The sequence below is a fragment of the Numida meleagris genome, chromosome 13 (assembly GCF_002078875.1).
Source record: "Numida meleagris isolate 19003 breed g44 Domestic line chromosome 13, NumMel1.0, whole genome shotgun sequence".
In the NCBI taxonomy this organism is placed as follows: Eukaryota; Metazoa; Chordata; class Aves; order Galliformes; family Numididae; genus Numida; species Numida meleagris.
Window position 1 is genome coordinate 851,813 of NC_034421.1, and position 14,173 is coordinate 865,985.

General features: G+C 37.1%; 1 long non-coding RNA gene across 2 annotated transcripts in view; it reads left to right on the plus strand.

Annotated features, from left to right (window-relative positions):
* Window positions 1-14,173, plus strand: part of LOC110405687 — a 36,543-nt gene that overhangs the window by 16,529 nt on the left and 5,841 nt on the right. Inside the window, exon 4 of one of the 2 annotated variants that reach the window (XR_002443067.1) lies at window positions 282-11,580. This is a non-coding gene — a long non-coding RNA (uncharacterized LOC110405687). Of the gene's footprint in view, window positions 1-281; window positions 13,341-14,173 lie in introns of those variants that run through there. The other variant, XR_002443068.1, reaches the window with a different exon arrangement.

Consider the following 14,173-nt stretch of genomic DNA (forward strand, 5'->3'; position numbering starts at 1 on the left):
ATGTATATTATTAGAGATCCTGATATCCCAAATATCACTTTTCATTACATTCTCATAATGGTACACAGCGTGATAAAACAAGGAGAAACAAGGAGATAATGCACAATGATGCGGTATCGGGGCTGCTGGCGGAAATTTGAGGCGAGCGCATTAATTACAGATAATAACAGTGCAAAGAAAAGAGCTTCTTCCTGCGTTTGTCCTTCATACTAGTGGCATTTTTATGTATTTTATTGAACAGCTATTTTACAAAAGTGTTTCTTTTTTTTTTTTCCTTACAGAAGTGTCCATACTATTTTTGCCATCCTTTTCCCCACCAAGACAGGCTTTTAAGCACCACTGGCATTTACCATGTGCCAACTTTTATGGCTCTAGAGAAATAACAGTACACTGGAGAAAGGTGTGACACATTTTGCCTGGAAAATGTTGTTACACTGACAAAGAAATATGAAGAACTTATTTTAATATCCTGTCTCACAATGTGGGGTAAAAGCAAAAAGAAAATCAGGACAGATGGATGAAATACATACTTCTGCGAAATGATCGGTAACCAGAGGTCTAATATTCTCAATTATTTGCAAGACTTCAGTGATTCCCAGATGCCTGAAGTAAGACAAGAATGAGGACTAGGAATTTCTTCAGGATTTGATGGTTGCTTGGCACTGTGGAATGTAGATACCTTTGCCCATTTGTATGTGAACCGCGTCCTTTGCCTTGGTTTCCCAATGGGAGCTCACAAGTGAATACATAGGAAGTCTTTCAGGACTTCCTTCCTCCTGTCTTTGGAGCACACATACAGGAGATGCAGGTGCAGGATATATATCGTAAGGAATAATAAGGTGTTACTCTTCCAGCAACTGACCATTTCTGAGAGAGTGTCATACATGTATGGATATTTGGTGAAAATAAACACACTCCTGTCTGCCTTGAAGGAGGTGTAGCAAAGGCTTTTTTTTCCATTCTCAGTGTTCTCAAACACTGAATAGCGTTCCGCTGTAAGACAGAAATTGTCTATGTGCAGATGCTTGGCTTCCTTGAAAACCTATGTAGTTTTCTTGATGGCATAATTATTCACCATATTAATATTAGTCTACTAGAGGTAGCTCTGTCTCACTTTTCTTTTTTTCATATAGTTGTAATGACAAGAAATAAGCAGCCCTGGCTGCCTACAAAGGTCGCAATGTTTGCAAAAACAAGGGAAGAACAGCAGCACTGCGGGGCATGGACTGCCGGACACTGCTTCTGCTTACTTATGGCAACAGTCTTACAACTTCAGCTTTGTGTTGCAGAAAGCTATGGCTGTCCTGACAGTATCTCATCCTTTTTTCACCAAGGGGGGCAAGAGGAGTGTGCAGGATGCATCTCTAAAGGACTGCTTCCACTTCTTACCAAGGCATGGTGTGCTGCTGAAATTGAAGGAAAATCTTGAAAGATTTAGACTGTAATTTCTGAAACTGTTTAAGGTATTGTCGTCTGGAAACTGACTTTCTTAATGCAATTTGTCTACTTTTTCTCCAAATGTCACAAAAGAGAATTAGAATTTAAATGCACCAATATGTTTTATAGAAGATTAAAAATTACTGTTATTTGAGCGGTTTCTAGCAGCAGTGATGGAAATTGCATTATATACTGCAATGATTTATACTTTTTCATTGTATAATTTGTTTTATTCCCACTGCAACTCAACAGGATTGCAAAGGCATGTATGAATAAACATGAATTGGAGATGTTGCAACTGAGCGCGGGAGCATAATGATGGTAATTTTTCCCTACAGATCAAGAAGCTTTAAATGTACAGTTTCCTCAACAGAACAGTTGGATGTTATCAAAATGGCTGCTGTGCCTGCATGTGTCCCTTGCAGCATCATTCCCTCATCATTGATTTGCACAGCACATAAGCCAATGCAAAGCACTGCCCAGAAAGGAGCTTGCTATTACCTGCCTAGGCATTTCCCACAAAAGCTGCTACTGAAAATTCTCTCCATACCTATCAGATGTTTCTGCACTGTGAATGCTAAGGAAATGCTGAGGAATTGACTCCATGGTTTTTAAACCATCAGATTTGCACAATGTTTTCCTTGCTAGTATTGATCCTCTCTTCAAAGGAAATGAAGGCAAAACAAGACTGGAGTTATATTGTACCAGTAATGTTTTGCTTTTCTCAAAAAAGTAATGATAGCTAGAGCTTTTGCATCTTATTTTCTATTTCCTTATCATCTATGAAATATTAATTAAAACCCTAAACTAAGAATCAAGAGAGACGACAGGGGTGGCAAGGCACCCAAATGTGGATCTAAATATAACTGAGGTTGTTTATATCAGTGAGCTCCACCAAAGGATATGCGTTTATGCGACTTTCTTGGTCGGGGAGTCAGTTTGCAATGCTCCCATGTATTGTATCCTTTATTGTTCAGATTTCAAAGGTCATTTTTGCAAGAGTCTAAACAACTAAATCAAATGCTAAATTATTATCTCAGTCGCAGAAATGGAGAAACTATAATATTGAAGCTGACTGACTCTGTCAAGTAAATATTTATTATTAGAAATAGGATCAGATTTCATGTCATCACTCCAAATCTCGCACCCAGTCTTCTTGCATTGGTGACCTACGATAATGTAAAACATGTTAATGTGATCATTTTTAAGTGATTAATACCCAGGGAGGAGCGATTTCCTGAATTACCAGGTGAATGACTAAACATTTCCTAAGGATCGCTCAAGACACTGAAGACAAAATATCTATCGTTTCTTGTTACAGTTCATATTTTTGCTGCTTCTCAGACATGCTGTGATTCATCTCCGAGGAACACTTCATATACTGTAGTTTATTTTTCTATCACGACACAATTTGCAAAACAGCAATTCCCCTTACGTTGTCTGAGCATTGCTACCTCTTAAATCAAATGTATACTGTCTGTTTCCATCCCTGCTCTCTGTCTCAGTTATTATTTTTGCGAAGATAAGAAAATCCCATTTTTACCACTGGAGAGCCAGGCTGCTTAGGTCACAAGATTCTTTTGGCTTAATCCTTGAGTATGAATCATGAACTTTCCCTAAGAAGTACTGGCATTCTTCAGATGATCAAGCCAGCTTACTAAAGCTTCCAGAGCTTTCTGCATTAACGATCACCGTGTTGAAAGTATCAAAAGCAGTAACTGATTAAGAATTACATTGTTTATTCTTTTCCCATTTCCGCTGTTTCTCGCTCTTACATGGCTTGGTACTGTAAATGGCTGAAATGCAACTCAGTTTCATGAAAAATATGATGAAAAAGATAAATCAGACAAAAAAATTGTGTGAAATATGAGAAACAGAGTTACTTTCTGCAATACATGGCTCAAAAAATAAAGTGTATATGTCCACATGGCTCCAGCTAAGGAAAAGCATTTTTCTCACATTTAATATCAGAAATTTCAGAGGTAGCCAAACATCTACTCTGCAGATGATTTACAACCCCTGCAGAAAAAAAAAACATGTACTACTGAAACATCATAGTAAATGTCATGTAATTCAATAAGCATTATGTGAAGAAATGAATAAAATGAAGACACCCCCAAAAATTATTTCTTGAGATGTGAAGGTGGAAACAGAATATAAATTCCAGATCCAGAACACAGACAATTGCTGAGATAAGACTGGACTCTAGTAAGCATGTCACTCTGGAAACATGAAGGTCCCGGGCAGTTCAGGACAGCTGTTATATTCCTGCACCACATTCAAGCACTAGACCTGATAAAAGTAGACCAAACTCGAACCTATTCACTTTGGCTACCAATGAGATTTTTGTAACTTTTACCAGGAATAACACTTCTACATAAAGATGGAGTAAACTATTCCAACAGCATTTTAAGTGTTACACAGTATGAAAAGCTGAAAGTACACTGAATATTTGTTAAAAAAGGAGGTTGGTCCTTTTTGGTGGTCAGTTAGACAAGGTGTACATATGGCCTATTGTATCTGCATGAGCAACAGGACACAACCGAGTCATAGTCCAAATTGCTTTGAAACTTTTCTGAAGCCAACAAATATTTTTATAATAGCAGTGACTAAGCTTAAAAATAAAAGCAGAAAGCCCTGAAAGGAAATCAGGGAGTCAGAATGACCAGTGGTTACTCTTGTATTTATTATTCTGTAAATTGTAGCGTATGAATGCAACCGAGAGGCAGAGAAGAAGCAAGATGAAAAGAGCAGAACCAAGAGAGATTTTTAATGTTATTTCCAGTGCTGAAAACTCTGGGAAGAAGAATGCTGGAAGTGTCCAAATTAAATACAAGACGCTTTTCCGAGAGCTCAAAAAATAAGTTCTCAACAAAGAACTAAAACCACTGAACATTATGTTTCTGAGAAATATAAATATTATTTTAAATGAAATTTAGATACTTTATTGAGAAATGTACAAGTTTAAAAATACAAAAAAAAGTCTTAAATGTTCAGTACAGCCCTTTTCTGAGGCGTGACTTTTAGTGCGGAATTTAGGCGCAGCTTCTATTTCTACTAACTCACACTGCATGTATTCCTAACCTTCTCCCTCTTTGTATTGCCTAATCATTCTCAGAGATCTTGCTTCCAGATGACTGTTTACATCCATACTGTTTTCCTTAGCTGACATGATGTGCAAGGTATTAACCTAAAATATAATGAGTCTTATATGAACACCCCAGATATTGTTGATCACTGTCCGTATTTGCTGGTTAGAGTAACTCAGTATTTCTAGTCACGTTGTGTTATGGCCTGGTAGTCATTAGTGTTTTAACACAGTACAGACAGGATTTTAAAAAACATATTTATGATTAAAGTCACTCACATGTCAGTATGTTTATTGAATGGCAGTTGCTGAACTCTGAAGATTTTTGGGCTACGATTCCATCTCTTTTATCAATTTCCTACAAAACCCTTCAAGCCATGAGTGCATGACATAAAAATAAGTAGTATATACTTGTAATAGTAATTGATTAGGTCAATGGGACCAATCATTTTCAAATTTAACCATTTTTCAGTCTGTCAAGTACAAGTATTCTAAAACCAAGTTATGTCTAAAATACACCGTGTCCACTGTGATTTAACAGTGCTTCAGACATTTGAGTGTGAATTTTGTTCAAGGAAAATGTCCATCAGAAATTTTAGATTTAAGGAATAATTTAGAAATAAGGAATGTAAGGTTATAATTAAGAAATGGATCCAAGATTGTGATGCAAGCTTGGGAAAAAAACTGGTGTGATTTATCCATTTGAACAGCTGGTCAGCGACTGTGCTGGAGAGGGAAACCAATGCAGTCTACCTGTCTGAGCTCATCTGCTTCTCAGTTCAAGAATCAGAGGACCAGAGGACTCATGTTGCTTCTGACCTCTTGGTTAAGTGGAAGCGTAGCAGTCATAGCAAAAGCTCCCTGCAAGTGCTCTTCCGACTACCTAACATAACCAGAGTCTGTAGATTGTTTCCTCAGCTATAGAAATGTGCATGGGGTTTACTTCACCGGACTGGCAGAGATTTTTCCTGTATATTAATTTCTGCAACTGAGAGCTGATGTTTGTTTGCATAAAAACATATTTTTTCAATTATCATATGCACAACAACAAATTTAAAATATTTGTAGCAATAGCTAACTCCTGAGAACATTTGCATTCCAAGCAGCTAAGAGTGTCTAAACAAAGCCAGAAAGCAATTTGATACTTGTCTTAAACTCATTACTACTTATTATTACGGTAATTTGCCTGGATTTTTTTTTTTCCAGTTTTAAAAAGATGTTAGAGATCATGGCAGCACTTTCCCCAAAAGAATGCATTCTTCATAGCCACCTATCCTTCAGGAGGCCATTCATTTAAGTTTGTAGTGCCACGTGAGTGCCATTTTGGACTTACCGAGGAAGGGTTACTTGATCTAGACATAGCTAAACTAAACTTCTGGGGAAAAGATACAACAAAAACCAACAAACAAAGAAAAATCCTTTCTTGCATTATTTCCAGATTTGGTGAAGAACATTATAAAGACTAATAAATACATTATATTGTCACGCAAAGTTTAAACTAAATTTTTGGGCTGTTGCTGTGACAAGCATTAAGAAAAGTTTCAAGTTTTCCAGAAGCCATACTAGCCAGCTGCTAACTCTTGTTGTCCTTTTCCTCAGTGACTCTGACTATTTTTTGCCTTGTTCTTAAGGAAGTGTATGGATGTGGAAAATGCCTGTTTAACGATTCAGATTAAAAAAAGTAACCAAACACTAACATTTTGTGTTCACAAGGCACAGCAGAGTGTCTTAACCTAATAACCATTGCCCTGAATTCTGATTTGTGGACTTCAAAATACGAATTTAAGTATTTCACTTCAGCAGAAGGGCAAAATTAAATCCTAAGGCAAAATACTTATGCATTGAATATATTACATAAGTTCAGCAGTGGTGATGATGGACATTTAACACTTATCTCTTTAAATTATTTCCTTTCCTTCTCTGCTGTCAAGGATGTTCATTTAGCTACCTTTTTTGTTATTGGATAATGTATACCCATAACTAGAATTCTTACCAAATCCGCCTCCTTACAAATTTAAAAAGCAACTAATTATTTCTTCAGGACAAAGAACGCAGCGTGTTATTTTTATGTATCATTAGGAAAAAAAAATGATAACGGAAATGAACCAGGGGAACAGAAAAACAAAATAAGAAGTGAAATCCAAGTTTCTAAAGCAGAGATGTAATGCCAATAAACTGTTCCAGAGAAACTGATTAGCTGCCAGCTTTTCTACCTGTTGCCAAGAAAGCATTGCTGTGTTCACTGATCCTGTCATTAAACCGAGTATGTTCTGAAACAACTCTTTCTGAATGGTGCCATCTTCTGTGAAGGGGGAGGGAGCTTTGCTCCTATAGAGCACCGCTAGAAAGATGGTTCTGCTCCAAAAAGCAGGTACAGGGGAAAGCTTGGTTAACTCATGTACACACACTCTTTAAAGAGAAATAAATTAACAGTTGAAGAGAAAAACCGTGTTGCCTACAGATTGTTGGCAGGAAGCACAGGACTATAATTTGCATCTCTGAAAATACTAATTTGCAGGGCAAAAAGTCTTAATGGCTGTTTTTTAATACCCTATAATATCAGGTTTTTACTCTTGCTGAGTCTGGTTGTTTTCTTTAGAAAAAAAAAAAAGACTAGTGTTTTGTAATATTTTCTTGCTAGGTTTTTAAATATTTGTCATTACAATTATCCATGCTACTCGAGATATTTGCATGAGTATGTCAATAAAAGAGCAGATCACACCAGCGAACTTCTCCCACATCGTACCTTGTTCAGCCCTCAGACACTAAAATTCAGTATGGGCAGTCTATTCTGTTTACCTCCACAACAGTGCTCTGATATCTTCTAGTAAGGCTTTATTTTATTTTCATTTCTGCCAAAATTTTACATTTCGTGAGTGTAGCAGAAATGCTAAGTCACGGCCTGAAGCAGTGATGGAGCAGCTGGGGGGAAGGCAGGGCCAGCCAGGGGAGCTCAGGTGCAAGCAATGCAATGCAGCTGTGTGACCGGAAGGGTGCAGCCAGGATCCACCCCTTCCCAGCCCTCCCTTAAGGGCTGGCAGTGGAGGCAGGGGGATCTCTCTGGAGATGCTTTTGTTCCTGAGGCCTTCCGAAGGCAAGCAGTTCTTCTTCCTTTGTTTCTGTATCTACAGCTGCTGCATTTGGGCTTGTTGTCATTTGCTGCAGCCTAGGATTGTGCTACTCCACTATTATTGCTGTACATTCCAATGCATTATAGCATTACAAGCATGTAATTTTTTCAAAAAATGTTCTTCACAGCAGCTTTTATTCTCAGGTGTGTTGGAACCAAGACGCAGGGTTTTTTAAAAGATGACTGGTGTTGTGGTACATAGAAAGTTAATTCAGAATTTTTGCAGTTCAGGAGATTTGCAGAGTCCCATTGACAGATCAAGGTCCTTAAACCAATGTAATCACGAGAAACTAGCATGTTTCGTAACTCTCTTAATAGCAGGTGGAAAGGCTCAGTATCTGCACATTCTTTACAGCCATTAACTGCTGCTTACATCACAGAAGACCAACCTTTTCCACACTGTACTCCTTCCCTACTAGCCACATCTACAGTGTGCGTCCATAATTATTTATGCTAATTCCTAAGAACAAAACTGGGGGGAAAAAAAAACTACAGTTCGCTGCTGAGCATGTGAAATTGAAGTGCTGTCCATTTGTTAAATTTTAACATCCAGAGCAGTGAACTGCTGTGACCGCAAAGCTAGCGTTCCATGTGTTCTGTAGCCTTGTTATGGGACGGGAGCTACCAGCAGAGTAGTAGGGCAGATACATGGCAAGATGGTTAGAGTTTACTACAAGTAATTCACCTACTTGGGCTCTACATCTGTGGTCAAACACTTCAGAAACAGCTGTAATTATTTTAAGATGTTATTTTTTTCTACTTGTTTCTTACTGTCTCCAAGTCCAGGCAAGTGAGATGGACTGACATCCTGAGCCAGCAGGGTTAGGTTGAATCACCTGCACAAACAGTCACAGAAGCTGAATTTACTGTACCAAAAGGTCTACATTGAAAGGCACCTAAAGTATAGTCACATTAAGGGGACAGAGCATACCCGAAAGCTCTGTGGAGCTGCTATGCATCCAACCCGGGCAGAGAGTGATTAAAAGAGTAATTAAGCAATGGAATTCCCAAAGATTTTGCTAGTAACAACTAGCAAGCAGAGATCCTACTAGGAATTATGTCTGAAGGGGCTAAAACTTGGTTAAATAGGTAGATTTTTTCATAGGAATAACAATAAGCACATGCTCAACAGGAAGGCCAATTTCCTGCCAACACCAAATCTCCATTCCAGGCCTTTAGGTTATTCTCAGTATTTCAAAGAAAAAAAAATCCCAAACATTTCTTTTTTAAGAAAGAGAATATAGAACACTGGTCCCTGTCTTTATGAAAAATAATAATAGAAAAAAATTTACTATATTCACACAAAGAATACAAAAGGTTTCTGCTTTTAAGTTCTCTCCTTTTAACAGTTAATGTATTAGTAATGTAAATCATTTGACAAACAGAATAGGGTAAAGTTTATTTTCTGGGTTTCATGGTTTCTTTTTAAACAAACGTATCTTAAAAACTTAAGTATCTAGCAGAAATGGCATTGGCCTTCATCGTGGCCTGTGATTATTCGGTTTTCATGGCCTAAGTGGCTTTACTTTTGTTGCGTTATTTTGTTTAAAGGATTGCTGCACTACTCAGAATAAGCCAAACTGTCCCAGGCCACCACGCCTGGATGCTGGGTGCAGCAACATAATTTCTAGGAATGTTTATTTATAATATTTAGATGTTTGGACCAACTGCTGACATGTTAATCCTGCAATTAAAGCTTAACACTTATTTCATTCTCAGTAATGCTCTTCATATGCGAGAAATATATTACATGTTATAGGATTGCAGGCAGATATACTCAAATAAACACTGACATAATATTAGAAGACTTTAAATCAGCTCTCAGTGATTTTCATTTCCAAATGCTCTTTTGTACATCTGTTGGCATTCTTCACTTTCTGAAACCTGGTCAATCATTTGATGCCTGAGAAGTTTGTAACTGTATGAGTTTTGGCTGATGAGTGTGTATGTCCGTCAGTCTGGAAAAATCTAAGTACAGCAATTCTATTTGAAAATTGTCAACACAACAGTGAAAGGGCAGTTTGATGGAGCTAAATTAGTACAACCACTTGGTGATAAAGAATTGCAAATGCCTCTGACCACACAATCCCTTCCCTCAAACCAGCATCTTCTGACACACGTGTGTCTGATCCTTGTCAGTAAGGTCAGCCAGTAAAACAGGCTGAAACTTATCCCTCTCCAGTTCGGCTCCACTTGTGAACCTGATGAGGTTTCATTCTGTTTCACTGTTCAGATTGCAGTAGATCTTAAAAAGCAGCTGCCCAAATACTGATTACTGACAAATGCTTTCTCTAATGAACCACTAGTTTGAAGCATCAATTTCTACATTTTGAGCCTAGGAGACCAGAGAGCCTTGTCTTGTTGTGCCAGTCTGTCCCTTTCTTCCCTGTAGAACTACAAAGATAGTGGGGGAGAAAACATGAAAAGCCTCCCTAAAGGGAAGGCAATTAACATTGCTTCTCTCTTCTCTTCCACAGAGCCAGTCGTGCCATCACAGGTACCAATGAGGTCGGTCAGGCACCATTTCCCTGCGCGTTTTGGCTTCCAAGACCTATATAGTCTCAAAAAAATAACCTATGAATATACTGATCATTTTAAATGTTATAAAGCCCAATAAATAACATATGGATTCATTTACAACCTATATTATAGGTCTGTTATGTACATGTATGATCATACACTCACAACTTTCTTGTCACTTTGTCTTATAAGCAAATATAGAACTGTTTTAAACAAATCAGGAGAACTATGGAGTGGACTTAAGGTGCATCAGTTTTTCTTATGTCTGCATACGGAAGGTGAGATTCTTCTGCTCAGAGAAATATGGGCTGCATCTTTTTAAGAGTTACACACAGCAGCTGTTGGCTTTGTAACTAGACCTTTTGCTTAGAAGTTATGCGCATATGTACATAGTTTTCATATATTGAGCACCCAGGTGAATCCTTTTGTGCAAAATGTAGGCATCACCAATACAGCTTGTAGCTAAAATATTCAAAGCTGTTAAGAAACTACATTTGAAATGGAAAAAAAAGACACAAAATAGACTATATACATTATCTACCCATTCAACTGTCTGTCAGCCACTATGGAAAAAATCCTGATTTTATTCAGTATTATTCAAAACAATATTAACTTAATAAACAGCCTTTGATGGATCAGAGTTTTTCACTGTCAGCTCTTGCTTAAATTAAGAATACTTATTTATATATTTTGAAGATGTACAACTAAAGCTGTAACATTTCAAATGAAAATATTTCCTATTTTCAGTGGACATATCTGCTGGAAATGTTTGCCTTTGACAGGAGCTCACGACAGCCAAATGAATTCAGGATTAATTTACAATTGTTTCAAACATCCATAATGCAGAATGATGCCAAAATCAGATGAGAACAGAAAAGTTCCTTAGAAAATATAGCTTGCTCAACAATTTCCTTTAACTTGTTTTTTTTTGGCATTGGAAATATTCCTGTGACCCAATTTCCACCTTTTATTGGCTTCTACCATCCACGATTTCTACGCTGCATGATTTCTAAAACCCAGACACTTGCAAGACACATCTTAAGTCCTGTCCTGGAGGTATCTGGCTCAGCAACAATATTCTTAGTTGGTAGAATATATTTAAACTGAAAAAAATATGTAACATTACTTTTTTATTTACAGGTCCTAAAGTATATTATTATTGGATCCTAATAAGACTTATAATAACATATACAGGTTTTCTAATTCCAGTAATGCTTAAGTTCCCAACAAACTACAAAAGAAAACATTGTACAGGAATAAAACAGAACAAAGTCCTAATTGAAACTTCACAAGAAATTAAACTTGAACGTCATCTTAAAGGTGAAATTAATGTAAATTTTCATTCAAGAAAAAATTTAAAAATGGAGACTGTACATGGACACTGAAATTAAAAGAAAACATTGAATTGTTGTTTCTTCTTTGGTATGCTGTCTTCCACACAAACTCAAAAGCAAGAAAAAAGATGGCAAACTACATCAATGGAAGGACGTATTCCCAATCAGACTACAAGGCAAAAGAAGTTGAATCTGTTCTTGCATTATCTCAATTTTTAATGTAATGAGAGGACTGGAATTTAGAGTATGGGTCTATCTGTTATGAAGACGAAATCCACTTACAGGAACTGAAAGGAATTAGTACGTCTAACAGAACCAACCTCATGAAACCAGACATTGTCTTCCCTTTGTGTTTACATAACTTTGAAGAATAAGATTTTGAAGGGAACTGTAGAAGATACTGAATGCCACTGGAAAGCATTTCTGCACATTTCTTAAATGAGTAAATAGATTAAATTCACAGAAGTGATGATTATTTTCATATGCAAAGAGCCTTAGTGTCAGAGTAATAATCTAAAACACTATTACCTCCTCATTACAGATGGAGAAGCTGGAGACATGGGTTAAAGTGAGTTGCACAGTGTCACAATTTAAATTGGTAGCTAACCTGACAGCAGCAAGAGTCAGTTTATTCAATGCTGTCTCCTACCAGGAAAAATAAAGGAATTATCTGCCTTATAAATAACAGAGTAGCTCAGAAGTGTTTTCCATTTTGCCACCGTTGTGGATAAATGCTGGCAGTGTAAATGTGTGGAATTTGGCATAGAGCCTCTTTCCCTACAATGTATCATTCATCTTCCCTCTTAGCATTTCAGTGCCTGTTCCTTTTAGGTGGCTATTAAAGGGAAGAAAAACAGAGCAAAATAAAATAATACATTTATGTTACACTAATGAAACATACAAATCAAGAAATTGTCTTCTAACTTTGCAGCAGCAGAAGTTGTCTACAGCATCCATCAGGTTAAGGACTACAGCTAGCCCACCCCAGGAGTATATCAAAATCTTTAAATTCTTGTTTTTATTTGTCAGGAGAATATGAAGTTCTCTGTGATATGATTTTATGGAAAACTGAAAAAAGAATCATAAATGGAAGTGCCCATAAAATTACTGGAGCAGTGCTCTATGTCAAGCTATGAAATATAGGAATTACTGTAAGGTTTCTCTCATGACGCCATAAATCTCCTCAGGTTCACTAGAATCTGCAGCTAACTACTTTATTAAATTCACATTCGCTAAACACATTAAATCCACATGGGTTTGAGTAGCTGAGCTTCACTCTATGCAATGACCAACCCTTCATAAATCAATGTTCTGAGATATTATTTATACACCCTTCTAGTATGTAAGTGAAAGTCAGAAGAATTTTATCTGTCAGGAAGAAAGCATGTCTGGACTCTCTGAATTTCACAAAAGTTAAGTCTAAACTAATGAAAATATTAGTTTGCCTTACATGAGCTTTGCTACAGCAATATAAAAATGAAAAACATTACAGAAAGGAGTTTTTAATCCAACATAGCTAAGTGGAAGTACCACAGGGAAAAAAATCATCTTTCTCTTAGATTGGACTGGTTTTCCTGAATAGAAAACATCCTCATAACATTCCATCACTGCTGGGAGAAAGTCAATAAATCATCAGTCATGTTTGGCCACACGATCTCTACCGATCCCACCATTCAGATCTTCATAAATATTATCTACGAACTACATGAATTTTCAGAAGATACTTCTTTTATTAAAGTCTCCCATCCATGGCTACATGCATATCTTTCCTGTAGTCAAAGAAGACTTCTGAGAATGGGATTGTGTTGGAAGAATTAAAAACAATGTGAAGGTAAGTAGGGAATCCCTCAAATGTTATTTCACGCTATTACATTTGAAAATATAATCATGAACTGTGAAAAAAGGAGGATGAACTACATGAGAAGAAAAGGTCATTGTTAACATTTGCTATGAGTTTTGGTATGTAAAAAAAAAAAAAAAAGCTCAAAATGCTTAGAGATTCCCACCAACAACCATACCACATATTTCAGTGTTAACGTTAATTAAACATCCCAGAGTGGAATACAGATGAATCCATCCATGCAGAATTACTGTAGTTTCAGACAAATGATTTCAAGCAGCTTTTTAGCTTCCAAGTCAAGGAATCTGTAATGTGCAAGGGAATGCATGCAGCCGCCTGACCTCCCAGGTGAGCATTTGTAGCTCCAGTCAGCTCCATGCTTAAAAACAACTCTTTCCGAGCATGGAAGGTGCTAGGCAGTCAGGACAGCTGCCAGCACTGAGAGCAAGCTGGATCCAGAGCAGTGCATGAACTGGCATGGCTGAGCACAGTAAGTGAGAAGCAGATTTACAGTGATTTAAACAGGGCTTGAACTACAGGAAAGGGGGGGGTGGGAAGTTGCAGACTTTGTTTGTGAATGTGGTATAATATTATTTAATCACTATGCCATTACTTTCTTCTAATGAATTATAAGTAAAGAATTCTATCTTCAACTCAACTATGTAAGCTCTCCAGCTCTTCTTTTGTTTGGATCCTTGGAATTCTATAAGGGTTCTTAAGTGTCTGCTTTGGTTTTATAATTAAGCAGATACTGCGTATCTGTGATTATGGATGCTTTAACTTATTTATAGTAGCCATTTTTTCCATTCCGGTTTCCAGTACTA